The 18,137-nt window shown below is 49.3% G+C and overlaps 1 protein-coding gene and 1 non-coding gene across 3 annotated transcripts in view; both read right to left on the minus strand.

Moving 5' to 3' along the window:
* Positions 1-18,137, minus strand: part of ENTREP2 (endosomal transmembrane epsin interactor 2) — a 404,596-nt gene that overhangs the window by 272,660 nt on the left and 113,799 nt on the right. The window lies entirely within an intron of this gene.
* Positions 10,043-10,145, minus strand: LOC130847331 (U6 spliceosomal RNA). Its single transcript, XR_009052097.1, has one exon. It is a non-coding gene; the product is annotated as a U6 spliceosomal RNA (small nuclear RNA).

The raw sequence follows: 18,137 nt of genomic DNA on the forward strand, positions 1-18,137 counted from the left end.
TCCTCCATCCTCCAGGTGGTGGAGCTTAGCCCTCCCCCATCAAGTGCAGCCTGGATCTGGTAACTGGCTCCTAACGCACAGAGATTGGGAAGGAGGAGGATGGTGACTCTGCAGTGGAGAAACCCGGTAGCCACCACCTTGACCAGGGGATCAAAGTTAACATCACCAGCGATAAGTCAGGTGTCGACAGCATCATAGGAGGTAATGGGAAGGGAACTTTACCTCTGTGGTATTCTTCCTTCAACCTATAACCCCATCCTGATAAGGAGAAAGCATCAGACAAACCCATATCAAGGCACGTTCGACAAAATTCCTGACCAGTATGCTTCAACAGTGTCAAGGTCATGAGAAACAAGGAAAGACGGAGGAACTGTCCCAGATTAGAGGGATCTAAAGAGACATGATGACTAAATGATGCCTGCACCCGGGACGGAATCCTGGAACTTTGAAAACGGTCATCAGTGGTACAACTGGTGAAATCCAAGTAAAGTCTGTAGATTAGTTGACAGCAATGTTAATGTTTACTTTTCACCAATTTATCATGGTTAATGAGATGCTGACTGCGGGGGCAGCTGGGGGAAGTGTATGGGAACTCTGTCCTGATACGTTAACAATTCTGCTTAGAGCAGCAAAGCTACAGTCTATCTTGGAGTTTGGTTCTATGGTGAGTAAAAAGCAAACAATCATTTTCCAAACAATGAGGTTGGCTGGTTTTCAGATTTTACAGTCTATTTATAGACAAGCCTGAGAGTCTGAAATACCATTCTAAGCAAAGGCCCAGGTGACAGCAGTTGGGAGGTAAAGGGACAGGTGAGAGAGGCCACACTTCTTCCCTCACCCAAGAGATTCTGTCCTAGGATAACACATTATGTTAAAGAAGTTTAAATACACGATTTAAAGTGTATTTAAACCATCATCATGAGAAGAAATAAAAATTATAAACAACAGAAACCACGAGGTCAGAGCAGGGGGCCAGTAGAGAGAGTCGAGGTCCATACACCCCTGTGGCCACCAGACACATGAACAGGCAGTGAAAGTCAGAGTGACCAGAGAAACACAGGTCAAGAATCATTTTGCACTCATCTCACTGGGAAAAGTCGCTGAAGTCTAAGGATACTCAGGTTGGAGAGAGCACGGATCTGCAAGATCAAGACATAGGTGGATGGAGTGGAGAGGGAGGGAGGGAGTAAACAGAAGCAATTGCTCTGGGAATGAGTTGAGCGTCCCCCACAGCAGGGACCATCGCACACCTGATGTCCAGAGTCTGACCCTTGGGTTTATACCCCAGAAAAACTCTTGAACGTGTGCACCAGGAAACCAGTGTGAGCATGTTCTCAACAGCAACAACCTGTAAACAGCACAAACACCCATCCACAAGAAGCAGGTGAATAAACCGTGTGATGTTTTCACAGCACAGTCAAAATGCAAAACTACATCACTCCACACAACACGGAGGAACCGCCACAAAATACTATTAACTGGAAAAAGGTTAGTCCCAAAAGATGAAAGACAGAGGGGTACTCTTTTTAAAAAGGTTAAAAAAACCAAAGTAAAAACATACTTTTCAGGATATGCAGATACAATAAGACTATATAAAAAGGAAAGTGAGGGACTGGGATAAGAGCCAGGCGATGGGTTAACTTGAGTGGGAAGAAGCAGGGGTTTAAATGTAGGCTATTGTGAAGGTCCCATTTTGATTGCAGTGGTGGGTTTTATAAGTACTTCTTATGTTTCTAAAAATAATAACTAATTTAATAAGGTTGGCCATGCATGCAATGGTGAGAGAGTGTGTATGAATAAAAGGATTGAGGTTGGACCCATTTCGTATGCTTGAAGTCCACTTTATTTTTAAAAGCAATATATCAAAAAGAAGCAATGTAAGCATACGATTTATATTCACAGAGGCAACAAGCAAAGGAACTAAAAACTGACCCTGAACCAGAGGCTGAGGCTGCAATAACAAGGCCAGAAGCTTTGACTTTTCATTTTACGTTCTCCAGTATTTAGGATGGCATTGTAGTGCCTTTAAATCATAACAATTACATTTAATCCCTTATAACAGAAAGACTCTAAGGGGTATGTGCCATGCGGCCATGCCCTTGGCGGCAGTCCTTGGACAAATCAGCACCCAGAGGAGAAAGAGATTTCCCCAGGCTTCACATACCGCTGCTCTGACACCACGAAGCCCAAGGTGCACAAGATGAAGGCTGACTGTTGAGAACTAAAAATGGAAATAAAATTCACGAATGGTGATCTGGCATTTAGGTCTGTCCTGAGTCACGAGAACCGTAGTGCGTATATCCTTTCAAATTTCTGGATATTACAAAACGTCCTGAGCAAGATATCAACCGGAAGTAGCTGCCCTGCCCCCGTGAGAGTCAATGGGAGTTGGTGCAAAAGAATCAAAGTGAGCTCTGCCACCCTCCATCCTGAAGCCTCAGTTACCATCTGCCCTGCCTTCCCCACGGGACATCATGAACAGGGTCAAAGGAGACAAAGATGCTGACAGCCGTGTGGATAGCAGAGCAGCACAGGCTGGAGGCTGGAGGTCCGAGATCACAGGGTGGGCAGGGCTGGTGTCTCCTGAGGCCTCGCCCCTTGCCTTGCAGACAGCTATCCTCTCTGGGCTCTCACAAGGTTTTCCTTCTGTGTACGTGTGTCCTAATCTCTTCTTCTCTTAAGGTCACCAGTCAGATTGGATTAAGACTGACTTTAATGAGCTTGTTTTTCCTTAATCACTACTTTAAAGACCCTATTTCCAAATTCAGTCCTGTTTTGAATGTATGGGGTGTTATGATTTCAGCATGTGAATTTTAGGGTGATACAATTCAGCCCATAAAGCCATATAAATGCTGCATGAGTGTGATTTTTATGATTTCATGTGCGATAACTACACCGGCAGGTTGAGACACATATTTGTACGTGTGTGTGTGTGTGCGCGCACACACACATAAAACACTCTCTTCCTACCTCCCCGCAGAAATTAATTTCCAACGTCCTGTTTCATGCCACATAATACTGACCTTGAACTCAACAGATTTCCAAGGAATTTTCACCTTGCAGACAGTTTGGGTCTGAGGCTATAACACCCCTTAAAAGCCATTGTTCTCATTTCTGTTGGTGTGTCTAAATCCCTGAGAAGGTATCATAACACTATGGGATTACTTTATGCTGAAATTTTTTTTTATTGTGGTAAACTTTACACACAGTGAAATTCATAGGTCACAAGAAAACAGTTCTGTATAAGTTTTGGCAAATACATACACCCTGTAACTAATATCCCAATCAAGACAGGAGCATTCCTGCCACCCCGCGAAGTTCTCCAGTTTTACCCTCATAGGCAACCACCGTCACTGGGATCTCTACCACCATCGATGAGCTCTGCCTGTCTCTGAACTTCCTACCATTGAAATCATAAAACGCTACAGTTCTGAAAAGCTGACTTCTGAACAAACCTTCTCCCACCAAATTAAATAATTATTAAATCAGTGACGTAATTTCCCTTCCTTGTTTTAACACCTACTGCAGCTAACATGCACGGCACTTTGCACAAAGTTCTATATGTACTGAAAACACTTTTATTCTGCCTGTAACAGAATAATATCACACATTAATCATAAACTTTTCTGAAGTAACCTTGAGTTAACACTGCATCTATAGAATTATACCACCACCCATTTTGAACATTAATATGTAGAAAACGACCACTCCCAAATTTCCCACTCTTACTGGAGAAAACTACAAAACTGGGATGACTGATGTCACCAAAAACATCCAGTTTCCAATTTTAGCTCGGCCGCCATTTCTCTCGTCCCTGCTCCCCCGCCGCACCAAGTCACCCAGGCCTGTCACTAGGGGGCGGGCCGGCCCTGGATGACAAGGGCTCTCCTGTTCCCCTCCACCATCCTCAGAGCCCCCGCCACTGCTCCCCACCCACATATTCCCGAATCCCGCACCCCTCTCCTCCAGGGTCTGCTCCACCCCTTCCCATGGCCCTCAGCCTCACCACTGAGGCCTCCCACCCATCAGCACACAGACGGTCTCCCCATCCTAGAAACGAACCTTCCCCTGGTTCATCAGGTAATTAAACACAGGATTACGATATGACCCGGCAACTCCACTCCTAGGTATATACCCAGGGCACTCGTAGCCGGGTCTTGAAGAGATATTTGTACACCCATGTCCACTGCAGCATTATTTATAATAGCTAAAATGTGGATGCATCCCAAGTGTCCACTGATGGATAAATGGATGAATGAACAAAATGTGCTCTATCCATACAACAGGACGTGATTCAGCCTTAAAAAGGAAGGAAACACTGACACCTGCTACGGCATGGACGAATCTTGAGGACATTACGCCGAGTGAAATAAGCAAGACACGAGAGGACAAACATTGAATGAGTCCACTTATATGAGGTCCCTAGAGTTGTCAAGTTCAAAGAGACAGAAAGCAGAATGGTGGTGGCCAGGGGTTGGGGGAGGGGAGAATGGGGAGTTAGTCTTTAACGGGTGCAGAGTGTCCGTTTGGGGCCATGAAAAGAGTTCTGCGTGCAGATGATGGCGGCCCAACACTAAGTGACTCATAACCCCCCAACTGCCCAAGCCAACAGCCCATTCTCAGAAATTGGTAGAATTTGATGCTGTTTAGCAAGTTCCACAAACCCTCTGCTGCCTTGGCTCTTACCCCCGATCACCGATGAACAGTGTGTGCAGGTGTGTGGGTGTGAATACACTTTATAAATAAGGCTGGGCACGCATTTATGAACACGGACGTGTGTATCCCGTGCTCCCACAGCTCCGTTTGTGGGCCATTTTCTCCCACTGCAGGCACCGTGCACGTCAGTGTTCACAGAGACCGTCTCATCGAATCCCCCAAATCATCCTATGTTGCTTCCTGACTCTCCACCACCATCTCCAGTGTCTCCTCCTTGGTTTCCTTCCTGGCAGTGTCACATGGTGGTCCCTCATGGTTCTGTCCCTCACCATATTCCCAGGAGAGCAGGGGAACACATGCACCCTCTTGGCTCCCCTACCCTTTCGGTGGCAACAGCTCCAAGTCTTCCTCTCGGGCCTGGGCCTCCGCTGAGCTCCAGACTCCCACACCGTGCGCTCACTCCACTTACACATGGATCCCCCCAAGACGCTCAAACTCAACACAGACAACACCAACACCCTTCCCTCTCCAACATCTGTGTTCCTCGCTCTAAAGACCTCTCTCGTCTCACAGTTTTCATTTGACTCAACTGTGAACGATCCCAAATCTCAGTGGCTTATAGGAATAAGAGTCCATTTCCCACCTCCTGATCAGTCCCCGGTGTGGGAAAACATTCAGAAGTCTTTCTGAAACCCTGAAATGTTATAATAAATATGGCTAAAAGTAATTAAAGTATGTGGGCCGAGCGACTGGGTGCAGGATGTCCTGCTTGAGCAGTGGAGGAACTAAGGGTGCTGGGCGTGGAGACCATGGGGGCATAGGCTACCGTGGAAACAGAAAATTGACCCTCTCTGGGGGCACAGCCCCTTCCTCACTTGCACACCTCATATCACCCTGTTTGGCCCCAGAGGATGACTGGTTAGCCAGAGACGGGTAAGATTCCTCAGGGGAGGAACAACCTAAGACAGGCACAGTCGCAGAGGGGCCAACAGGGGTGGGGCACAGACCCTTACTCCTTCTGAGAGAGGTCTCCTGACCCCAGGGCTGCTTTGCTTCCCACACCCAGCTCAGATAGGAACCCAGGAGGCAAACAGAGACCTGGCTAATAGCAGCTGCCCTCCTTCTGCTGTTCTTGCAAAACACCACTGCCCCCAATCATATGAGGGCTTTGTTTGGTTATTTCAAAGAAAAACCTTGATTGTGGGACGAAACTGGGAGTGTGAGAACCTTAGGCTATCTTGCTTCTGGAATGCCGAGAGCACAATAAAAACAACGTGGGAGGAAGCAGCGAGGCTCTTGATCCTAGAGGTCTTGAGTCCCCAGGTCCCATCTCTCTCTTAAATCTGTGTCTGTGTTTCTTTAAGCTTGCGGCACCCGTCACTCGCCCCGAGTCGCCGAGCTGGTCTCGGCAGCCCGGGGGTCACGGTGGCTCAGGTTCACACTGTCCTCCCTCCAGAACCAGGCTGGGGGAGTGGCCACTCCCGCCATGTGGTTCATCACGAAACAAGGACAAGAGAGGGCGAGCCAGGCGCTGGCTCCCGGGGCTCCCGCTCAGAGATAATGGGGACATCCTCGGGGACCAGCACCCTCACCCCACAGGGAAGGCCCCTTGGCTCCCTCAGGCGTGAGCTGCTCTGCGTTTTGTCCACGGTAAAGCCTCTGGCACATCTATGGGAAGACAGGACCCAGCGAGAAGTCCCTCGATCGGATCATTTTTGCCTCAACTGCCATTCATTCATTCGTATTTATTGAGAACCAAGCAGCAGTGTTCCAGGGGCTGGGGACACACCAAGGAAAAACACAAAGACCGCTGCCCTCGTGGAGCACACATCTGAGCGGGAAGAGACAGAGCATGTGGACATGATGAATATGTTACGTGGTGTGTCAGAAGGTACCAGGAGCTACAAGGAAAGGGGGGAAGAGCAGAGCCAGCTGGGAGGGATCAGGACACCCCCGGCGCGGGCGGTGGGCGCACAGAACTCAGTAGACAGTGAACGTCACCACCTCACAGACTGTCATCCGTGGAAATACTTTAGATTTGCAAATAGTTACCAACACTGACACACACGGTCATCAACATACGGATTTTATCTTTTCATCTCAACCTTAACAACCTGTGATAACAGAAGCCAGGATCATGGAAGCAGTCACGGCAGGAAAAGATTCCCCGTGTGGGTCCTGATGGAAGCGTTTCCACGTGGTGATCACCCCACTGCCCCGGTGTGGGTCCACTGTCAAGAAAGGGACAGGATGTGTTCGGACCAGAACGCATCCATGTCTCCAGGTTAATCTTAAACTAACCAGATAAACCCTGTGAACACTGGTGTAGGGAGATGACCACCCAGAGCAGGTACATGGAGCCCCCGGGGACTCAGGTACATGGAGCCCCCGGGGACTCAGGTACATGGAGCCCCCAGGGACTCAGGTACATGGAGCCCCCAGGGACTCAGGTAAAGGCCGGCAGCTGCCCCAATGAGTCCCCTGCTGACCTGGGAGGCTGTGCTCTACTAGCTGCAAGAAACAGTCCCTGGAACCCAGCCCCGACTAGAATGTTTCTTCTTCTAGAAATCATATTTTATTTGTAATATCAAAACCAGGGAACTCTGGGCCATGGGTGGCAGCAGGCTCTGCTGAGAGCCAGTTCTTCTCAGCAGCTTGTCCTGATTTGCAGCAAAACAGGCCCCGGCGGCCACAGAGGTGCCCGCTTACAGGACGGCACAGTCAGGGAAGCAGCCTGGGTCCTCATCGGACAGAAACCACATCTGGCAACCGACCCCCTCTCCACCGCAGCCCTTTCAACCCTGGGCCAGCATCTGGGAGGAGACCCACATCGAGTTCTCATCCACTTAGGAGCGGACTGCAGGCCTGGGTCCTGGCAACTGTGAGGTCCAATGCACCGTGGGCCTGAGCAATGGGTCCCTATACGGGGACAGAGGCTCCGGTGGCCTTTGCAGCTGTCACCATTCCCATGGGCGTCCCTTGGGGCGGCTGCTTACCACCTCCCTGTGCCTCACAAGTCAGAATGAAGGGGTCCCCGGCAGCCACTGTCATGGGCATCCTGCAGACACCACCGAGGCCACCAGTGCACAGAGGGGAACCACGAGCTACCCCTGGCCCAGGACCTTCTCGCTGTGGGTTCTCAAGGATGCACCCCGCATTCCCAAACACCAGAAATGCAGGGAAGACGCTCTGCCCTGGGAATGAGTAAGTTAAGAATAATCAAGGAGCAGGATTAAGCTGTCATCTGTGAGCCTCGGGACAAGGATTCTGCTGGAAAGAAGGCGATGATGGGTGTTCCTCACACAACGATGGCTGGATAAACAGGTGTGGAACACATGACCTAACGGCAAATGCTCAGGTGAAGACGGCTGGAGAGGCAACATATCTCTGAAAAGGGGACACGTGGTCCTGTACTGACTACTCCTAGGCCAAGACCTTGACTCTGGAGCAGGGAGGGACTGTAGCACCAAGAAGGCTGAAGTATGGATGTGCTGGACCTCAGACAAAGACCACAGAGGACAAAGCTGTGGACCAGTGCTGGCCACCCCCCCAGCCTCTCAGAGGAGCCATGTGTTGGGGAGACAATGTGTCCAAAAAGCCCTGCTTTCCCAGACCCCCAGACCACCTTTGCTTGGGTGGCCGTGTGACCCCGTTTTGGCTAAAGAGATGCATGTGGAAATCTGCTACAGGGCACTTGGAAGACTTTTTCTTTCCTGAAACAGGTGCTTTCTGTTTCCAACTCTCGCTGCCTAGCAGACAGACGTGTGATGGGGAGAGGAGATTGCCCTGCTTCTGCCCTGAGACCAGAAGCATGGGGCAGAGCCAAATGCTGAAGGCGGCAAGCAGAGAGGAGGAGGAGCCTGGGTCCCCAGAGGCACCGTGAAATGGGGACAAGTAGGATTGGCCTTTTCTTTACAGTTCGTATTGTTTCACTTCCATCCTCATTTTCTATGGCTGTTGTGACAAATTACCACAAAGTCAGCAGCTTAAAGCTACACAAATTTGTTATCTTATAGCTCTGTAGGTTGGAAGTCAGACACAGGTCTCACTAGGCTAAAATTAAGGTGCCAGTCGGGCAGTGTCCTTTCTGGAAGCTCTGGGGTGAATCCATTTCCTTGCCTCTTCCAGCTTCTAGGGGCGCCCACACTGCTTGGCTCACAAAGCCAGCTGTGTGGTCTCTCTCTGACCCCTCACTGTAGCCACATGTCCTTCCAGCTCTCCTCTTCTGCCTCCCTCTTCCACTTAGAAAGACCCTGCACTCAACCAGATAATCATGGACAATCTGTCTTCTCAAGGTCAGCTGATTAGCAACTTTAACTCCACCCACATTCCCTTTGTCACATAACCTAAAAGGTTCCCAGGAGTAAGACGTGGACATCTTTGGTGGGGAGGGGCTGTTATTCAGGCAACCACAAATTCTTACAATAAGTCTAAACTCCTTTTGTAATTGGAAATGAGTCAAATAATTTTTCATTATTTTTATTTGTTCTTTTATTTTTTAGGTTCCACATGTAAGTGAAAACATGCAGTATCTGTCTCTCTGTCTGACTTATTTCACTTAGCACAATACCCTCCAGGACCATTCATGTTGTTACAAATGGCAAAACTTCAATCCTTTTTATGGCTGAGTAATATTCCATTGTATATATGTACCACATCTTCTTTATCCATTCATCCACTGATGGGCATTTAGGTTGATTCCATGTCTTGGCTATTGTAAATAGTGCTGCTATGAACACAGGGGTGCGTGTATCTTTTCAAATTATGGGTTTTCTCTGGATATGTGCCCAGGAGTGGGATTGCAGGGTCATATGGCAACTCTATTTTTAGTTTTTTAAGGAACCTCCATACCGTTCTCCACAGTGGCTGCACCAATCTACATTCCCACCAACAGTGCACAAGGGTTCCCTTTTCTCCATGTCCTCATCAACACTTGTAATTTCTTGTCTTTTTGACAGTAGCCATGCTGTCAGGTGTGAGGTGATATCCCATTGTTGGGACCATGATCCAACAAATTAGAAAACAATCCAACCTTTGAAGCGCATTGAATCAAGTATGCCATCGAAGATATCCACAGAGGAAAGAAGCCATTCTGTGGCTGGATGAGGCTGAAGCACATCTAAACACCTGTGCTACGCAGCAGACGTGCCTCCCCCTCATCAAACGCACGTCAAGGGGAGTTTTGAGCAGCACACAGCTTTATGATCTGCCAGGCTGAGGTCCCCTCACTACTACCTGCTTCCTATCCCATCCAAAAAGTATCCAGGTTCTTGAATATCTTTTTAGTTTATTTAATTTTTCCATTTAATAATGTAATAACAAGGTACTTTCCTTTTGTTTACTAAGTTATAGTTGACCCACAATATTGTATTTGTTTCAGGTGTACAAAAATAGGGAATGCTTCATGAATTTTCATATCATCCTTGTGCAGGAATCATGCTAATAATCTTCTTCATATCCTCCCAACCCTTTAGCAGTAAAGGTACTGCTGAAGTCATCACAAGACCCTTTCCTTTCTAATTAAAGCTACCAGGTATGTTTCTAAAAGCACTGGCCTGCAGGTGGATCATCTTTCTGTCCAGACACAAGCCTTCTGTAAAACAGCACATGGGAAGGAAACAACATCCCTCATGAACAGAGGGGACCTGAAGTGAAGACACACAGTGGACATTGAGGAGACCCTGTGGCTGGCACCTGTCAGCCCATCAGCCCTGACGTAGGGATGCTCCTGATACAGAATCCACCTCCTTTAGGAACCTCAGGATGGGTAACCAGGCACCAAGCAGGGATGCTCTAACTACCTGCTGTGGAAAGTTGGCGCAGGTGACAAAATCCACTCTACTGTACCCTAAATACCATCAGTGACTCTTTCCTCCAGTGCCCTGGCATTGAGCATTGATATGGCCAACGTGATCGTATGCGTGAGGCTCAGAGGTAGGCAGAGAAACCATCAACAAACCACAATGTTCATCTGAAGAAGCAAAAGAATGCAGAGCTCTATCTTTTCGAATCAGTAATGAAACAGTTCACATGCAAGCTTCTGAAAACTCTTTGCCATGTAAAGGTTGCACTGCCTCAGTAAAGCTGAAAATGAGACAGCTCAACCAGGTGGATCAAATTTAATCTTGCTTTCTCCATCTGCTTCTCCAGGTAGCTTGCCTTATTTGAAATTAGCTTTGCAAAAAGTAATCTGAAAACAACTTTGAAAATACACAAATGCAACCTGGATTTTCCAGAGCTGATGACCTAGGGACACTTCACTCCAGGAACACCATGCCCTCGGGCCCCCCACCCCCACGGCCCCCAAGGTCCCCGCAGGCCACACCCTTCCTCCCTGCTGGTCGGTAAAGGAGAGCCTGGCCTCAAGGGGCCCAAGGCAGCAGACCCTCCAGGCCGCCCATAAATGCGTGCACCTGGACTCTGATTCTGAGGATGGCTAGAGTGAACAGACCTGCTGGAAATTTGCGGGGAACTCTCCTTCATTAAAAACAAACACTGTTCATTTAGGAAACGGCTCAAAAGCTATGAGAGGATGTCACAGTCACTGCAGTATGGACCGGATGAGAATGAGAACTGGACATTAAAGTATAATTGCTGAACTGGGCTTTTCCCTTCACGAAGGAAACTGACCTACCCTAACCAGAGGGGTCTGACTGAAGATGAGAAAGGAAAAGACTGAGGTCCAGGGAGGCAGGGCAGCTTTCACACACATCTGGAGTCTCCTGTGACATCTGAACGAGATCAGAGGGGCAGCAGGTCAGGATGGCCTCCATGAAAGGACATGTGTGAGCAGAGGCACCAGGGAGGCCCGGGGGCGGGGGTGGGGGGGGTGGACCACCCCTGGGGAGATGGAAGGCTGCAGTGCTGGGTGGAAGTGGGATAAGGCGGGGGAAGGAGACTGGCTGTGAGATGCACACAAATACCGACTGCCCTTGACATTCATGACGTGCTGAACGTGGGTAATGACCCCTTATTTATTCTGTAGGACAGATACTCAGCAGCATCAGTTACCACTATGTCACTCATCCTCAAGGACCACTATAGCACAGAACATGGAAGATGACGAAAACTTTACTATTAAAGAAGAAAACAGATCTTATACCCACAGCTACACTTTGAACCCATTACCAAAACGATGTGCTGACATCACACTCAAGACTTTTATTTATTATTTTTCCCACTCTCAAAGACTCTGTATCACTCTACAGTTTACAGTAGCCAAGCATTTTGTAGACTATTACACATGAGGAAGAGAGTTCTTATCTTTTAACTATACTTTCAGTTACGGTGAAATCACTTGCATGAAGGAAAGTTAACAGCTCTGAATAAGAAAAACCATCAGCACTTGCCCGAATGCCCATTCCCCCCAGTGGCTCCCACGAAGCCCTCAGTGACCCTGTCCCAATCCCCCCAGGGCCTGGGAAGAGCATGAGGTCCCAGGTCCAGGGCTGAAGTGCTGAGGACAAGGAGGTGGCAGCTCTGAGATCTCAGCCCTCACCTGGCAAGGCCACACGATTTCTCCACATCTCCCCGCCCGCTTCTGCCTCTTTCCATAAAAGTCACAGGACCAGGGCAGCCCCTGGCTCAGCTGAACATCCTGCAAATCCAGCACATGGGCCACTCAGGCGGTCACCACCAGAGATGACTGGGAGTCCTGGGAGGCCGATGAGGGGCCAGTAAAAAGTTGGGAATGTCCAACCAAGGAGGAAGGAAAGGTCATCTGTGGGTGATCTGGGGCGAGACTGGGCAGAAAGGATGGTTTGGGAACAGCCGGGCAGCTCCCCCTAGACATTCTGGGAGGGTCTGGGAGGGACCAAGACTGCAGGCCGGACCTTGCAGGCATCCCTCGAGGGCCCGCCTATCCCATCGCATCCCATCCCATCCCGTCCACCTGACAGGTCTGCTCCTGGGAGTCCCGCTCACTGGCAATGCTGGCCTGAAAGCAGTGCTCAAAGAGACAATACAAAGCTTAGTCTTCATTTAAGGCTTTTCAAAAGGGTTTCCTGAAGAAACCAGATAAGTTCCACATTATGAAATGCCTGTTTTTTATCTTGTTACCTTGGCTCCTTTAAAATGCACACTTTTTAGCTTCATCTTGTAGACTTTCCTACAGAGACAAGTCTCAGGTAACTCCCTAAACCCAGACTAGAGATACTGAATACCCATTTTGTTACACCAGTGCACACACATGTAGCAGCTTAAGGTTCTCGCGGCTGTTTGCTTTTCAGCAGCACTCAGCCAGGAGCTGATGGACCCGCACCCCCGACGCCCACCTCCAGGCAGGCAACAGGGGCAGTGGATGGTGGGAGACCCCAGGGAGCAGGGATTTTGAGCAAGAAGTAACCAGAAAAGGTAACCCAAGACCCGAGCCTTGGAAATACCAGGGAGGGGCCCTCCTGCCACCCTGTGGACACAACCAACTTTGGCTAAGAAGATGCTGACCCTGGAGCACAGGCAACCTTTATGCTCCAGCATTTCATTTTTCTAAGTGGAATCTGATATTAGGGTCCCTCACGTTGCACCAAACTAAAGTCTCACCTGCATCAGCTGCAGAAGGCAGATCCTAAGAAGGAAGGAAACCCTGCTGCTCCTGTGAGGGCCTTAGTCCATCCTCCAGACATGGGTGCTGTTACCAAAGTGTACTTTCCACCTCTTCATTTTCTTTCCTTAAAGACTTCATTACCAGGGGCTCTCACCTCTCAACTATAGAACCATTTCTTTCATCTGAAGGGATATATTTAAGGGATGCCTCACGTAACACCCCCCAGAGCATGGGGGCGGTAAGAGGAAGGGGGGCAGCCTTGCCCCATGCGAAGCGGAGGCGGCCAGAAGAGGGGCCGGCAGGATGGGTAAGCAGGACCTAAAGCCAGGGGCCGGGTCAGGCTGCAGAAGGAGCCGGAAAAGTGAGCAGAAATGGGTGGAACAGCTGAGGGGGGCTGAGAGGAAATTAACTGGAGGATGAAGACCCAAATAATGAGCCACGGGAAAGGAACTGTGCCCCCCTCTTCCTCCTGCCCTTGTACCAGGGGGGTACTGACCACACACAACAGAAGGACAGGACCAGAAATGTCCCAGGTTTTAAATGCCAGGTCAGTGCTACACCAAGGGACCCCTGAGACGACAGCCCCGGTCACCAGCTGTCACCAGATGGGCCAGTGCAGGGAGAGAAAACTTAGCAACGTCCCCAAAGGCGGAGATCACAGTGCTTTCACGTCTAGCCAACAGCTTCATAACTGTGTCTTCAGAGTAGGGGTGGGCGTGGAGGGGTCACTGCAGTTCAAGCCTATTTACAAACCTCCTGTGTCTTTGGAGGGACTGCAAACACTGACCTGAGAGGTTAACCACGGGTGTTTGGCCCTGACTTCAAAACACAGGGAACACTCAGTCCCACTGAGGGGAATCTTTGCAGGGGTCCGTGGACTCCACCTCTGGGAAGCAGACACCCAGGGAGGGGACTGGCGGCTCTGTTCCAGGGCCATGCAGAGGGGACAGGCCTCTGCTGATGCTCCAGACCGCCTCTGTGTCCAGTGTTGACAGTAATACATCCTCCAGGAAGAATGTGGAGAAAACACAGAAAAAAATAAAGGAAATAATATCCACCACTCCTTGGAGATGACCACTGTTCGTCTTCTGACCTGTTTCCATTCAGGCTTTTCTTTTCTGTACACATACATTGTGCAGAATTGGAATTCTACTGTAGCAGGAATCTATCTTGCTCTGTTTGTTTAGCATAACATGAGGATTTCCCCAGGCCACTGAATATTCTTTGTAAATATGCTTTTAATGGCCGTATAATTTAGAAACGGTTACTATAATCATCCTGCTATTGCTAGAGATTCAGGTGGCTTTCAATTTCCAACGAAGGTAAATAAAGCTACAGTGAGTATCTTCACACATACATTTTATTGATATTTCTGATTTTAGTATAAACCCTTCAAAAGAGGATGACTGAGTCAAAGGGTATAAACATTTGTTTTCTACAAGATTACACCCATCAACATTCCCTCCAGTGGGTAAGAGAGTATTTATCCTCCTGTATCCTGGCCCACACTGAGGATAAATATCTGAAAGACCTTTCACCAGTTTGGTGGAAAAGAAAGGAAGGAAGAGAGGGAGGGAGGAAGAAAGAAGAGAACTGTTTTAATTTGCTGTTCTCTGATTACTCGTGGGGTTCAGCACTTTTCTGTTTATTTGCCTTTCATATTTCTTCAGTGACTTGCTGACTAGAGTCTCTTGCAGACTTTTCCCATCTGATGGTAATGTGTTCCTATTGATTTATGACTGCTTTTAGTATAATAAGGATGGATTGGCAGGTAGATAGTGTTATGTCCTGACTTGCCAATTCTGGTGATGGTTTTGGATGCACACAGGATGCTAATGGACGTGTGGCCAGCTGTATCAATCTTCCCCTTTATTATGCCTTTCACGGCAAGTAGAGTGTTGTGGTCCTTCAGTCGGGAACCCAACCTCCGCTCCCCCACTTGCTATCTGGATGACCCTCTCTTTTCCTCAATTTCCTTGATTGAAAAAGGAAGATAATGAGAGTGTATTCACTACATGAGGTCAGCACGTGGCAGACAATCTGGGAACTGGCCCTCAGCGACCCGCCGCCTGGTGTTCACATGGAACCCTCTCAGCTCCAGCCCACAGGGTGCCGGGCGCTTGCCCACAGCCTCTAAGTGAGCTTGCAACCAGTAACTGCCACCAGCTCCACCTCAAGATGAAGCAGCCCTGGGTGACACCTTCACTGCAGCCCTGGGAGACCCTGACCTGAGGACCCGTCAAGCCGTGCCCGGATTTTGACCCACAGAAACTGTGACGTACAAGCATTGGCTGTTTTCAGCTGCTAAAGTCTAGGGGTGTTTTGTTTATGCAGCAGGAGATAACTAATACATAATGTACAGAAAGTACTCAGAAGAGTGCCTGTGGCAGATTGCAAAAATAGTCTAGCGCATGGCCACTCCTCCCATGAAAAGACGGAATCCTCCCCTCCTGGGGCTGGGCTTGACTGTGACTTGCTTGGATCAAGAGAGCAGAAGCACAGGGGAGTCAGAGACCTGAAAGGCACCTGCACACCGGGGCTTGCCCTCGCGCTACTCTTGGAACCCTGCCGCCACCCTGCGGAGGAGCCCCACTGCAGGCTGAGACCAGCTTACAACCAGCCACCATGAGACGTGCAGGAGGCACTGCTGCAGATCCCTGAGTGGGCCCAGCTAGAGGGCCATCCGGCAATGCCCAGCACACGTTCCCAACCCAACTTAAGTGCAGAACAAGTGGCTGTTGGGAAGTTGCAGGGTGGTCCGTCACGCAGCACTTGCTGAGGGACAGAGCTGCCATTCTCATTACCACTACTGTTATTCTCCTGGGAACAATCAGACGGCCACTCATACTTCTTAGCAGTACGTGTATGCTTTTGCTTTTTATGTTTAATCAATCCACTGGAAACTTACAGTGGTGTATGATGCTAAGTGAGGACCTAACAATGTTCTGTCACTCAGCCTGGGCTCCCTTCTGCACAAAACTGCAGTACCTTGTTTTCATATATTAGAATCCAGAAGGTTGCAGGCTATCGTTTCCATGCGTCACTTCTATTTGTGTGTTAGCAAACCTTGAACCAATACCATATGAGTTCTGTTTAATTTGGGCCAGGATGCTATTATATGCTCTCCTGCTGGGGCACACCAGGACAAACTCTCACTAATCTGACTGCAGAGAAGGTGTCGGAGAAGAACAGTGATATGAATCTAGGACCAGCAGGTGGAAGAGGTGCAGACAGTCACCATTACCTGAGGGAGGACCCCAAGGCCACTGTCCTCTGAAGTCAACACTAAACCCACCCCAAGTCTCTCCATCACTCAGCGGTCAAACCCCACAAACTCTCTCCAAGTGCAGCACCAGGCATTGTGGGGGGATGGGCAGGGTGCAGGCAGGGATAGTACAGGGTGTTCTCCATGCTTACAGCCTCAGGGGGGAACAGTCCCACACACAAGACCTCTGGTGAATGCATTTACAAATCCACACAAACACTAAAACAATACAAACCACATAATGGCTAAGGGGAGCCTACGAGCCCCTGAGGATAACCATGGAAGACTTCCTGGAGGAGAGTTTTCAGACTTTTGATGCTTAAGATTTAGCAAAGAGAGGGTGTGTACAAAGGTGGCAAGCAGGAAGGAATAACTCATGTATAGATTTCCCTGGTTAGAGAAGAAAGTCTGAACAGATACACTAAGATATGAGGTTGATGAAGGGGTAAGAGTCAATTTGATGGAAGGTCGTTCAACATTAGGTCTTCAAAACAAGTGGGCAACAATGTTTTGTTAGGTAACAAGATAAGAGACCTCGGTGGAGCACCAACCCCTCTACTATTGAAACAGTTTGTTATGTACACAGCATCTCCAAACTGCTCTAAGACCTGCCTTCCCCAGAATTCTCAGCAAGGGGCAAGAGGGGAATCTCAAAGGCCAGGAGGTGTCACAGCTAGTGCAGCTCCCAGCAGCGGAGATGCAAAAGGCCACAGGCCCGGCTGTCCAACCAATGTGTCTTGGTGGAGAGCAGCTATGGGTAGGCTAAGAAACTGACTTCTTGGCTTCTTTTTAAATTGTGCTAAATATCAACTTTGATCCTAAAAGTTTAGACATTAAAATGTGAAAATGAGTGGAGCCCTGATCTACAGGACCTGCTTATGGCCCTGAGGTTAGTAAGGACACACACCCTTCTCTGGTCTCCCATCCCTGGAAGGCCTCCCACCCTGGGAAGCAGCCATGCCATCCAAGATGACAGCTCTGGCTCCAAGACGTTGGGGGAAATCTGCACTGGAATCGAATCAGGCACTTGGGGCAGAGGTGCAACAGGGAGAGCAAGCCCTGAGCCCTGACTGGCATCCGTCCCGTGGGTGCTGCCGTGTGCTTCACTGCGCCTGCTCCTATGCATCCCCGTGCCTGTGTTCATGGGTTAAGAACAGAGGTTGTTCTGGCCAAGCTCCCCTCCTTCTCTCTTCGTCTCCCCAATCAGCGAGAGGCTGCTGGGCAGCGCCCACACAGGTCACACCTGAGAGTCACACCTGAGCGATGCCCCAGGGGCTCCGTGGATCTCAGATCTGCAGTCTGACCTTGTTTCCCACCAATGTGGACCACACAAACCCTAAACTCCATACAGCGACGTGGTGGCTAGATGGGAACCTCCCGCCTGTAACCTGCGGGAAGGGAGGGTCTGGTCTCAGCTCCAAACCCCAAGCCTGAGCCCAGCGTCAAAGCCTCCAGCACTGCAGAGCAGGACAGCAATCTGAGCGCACCCAAGCCCCCTGCCCGGCCTTGGAGGCATCCTTAGGAGTGAGCCAAAGTCATGGTCACCCCGCCTCCGGACCTCAGGTCTGCCCAACTTATCCCAGTTAATTGATCAGAGCTAGAAGTACATTTTCATATAAAAAGGGCAACCTCCCTATTGAGGGCAACAAACTATTTCATACAATGTTTTTTTCT

Source organism: Hippopotamus amphibius, chromosome 2 (assembly GCF_030028045.1).
Source record: "Hippopotamus amphibius kiboko isolate mHipAmp2 chromosome 2, mHipAmp2.hap2, whole genome shotgun sequence".
Lineage (NCBI taxonomy): Eukaryota > Metazoa > Chordata > Mammalia > Artiodactyla > Hippopotamidae > Hippopotamus > Hippopotamus amphibius.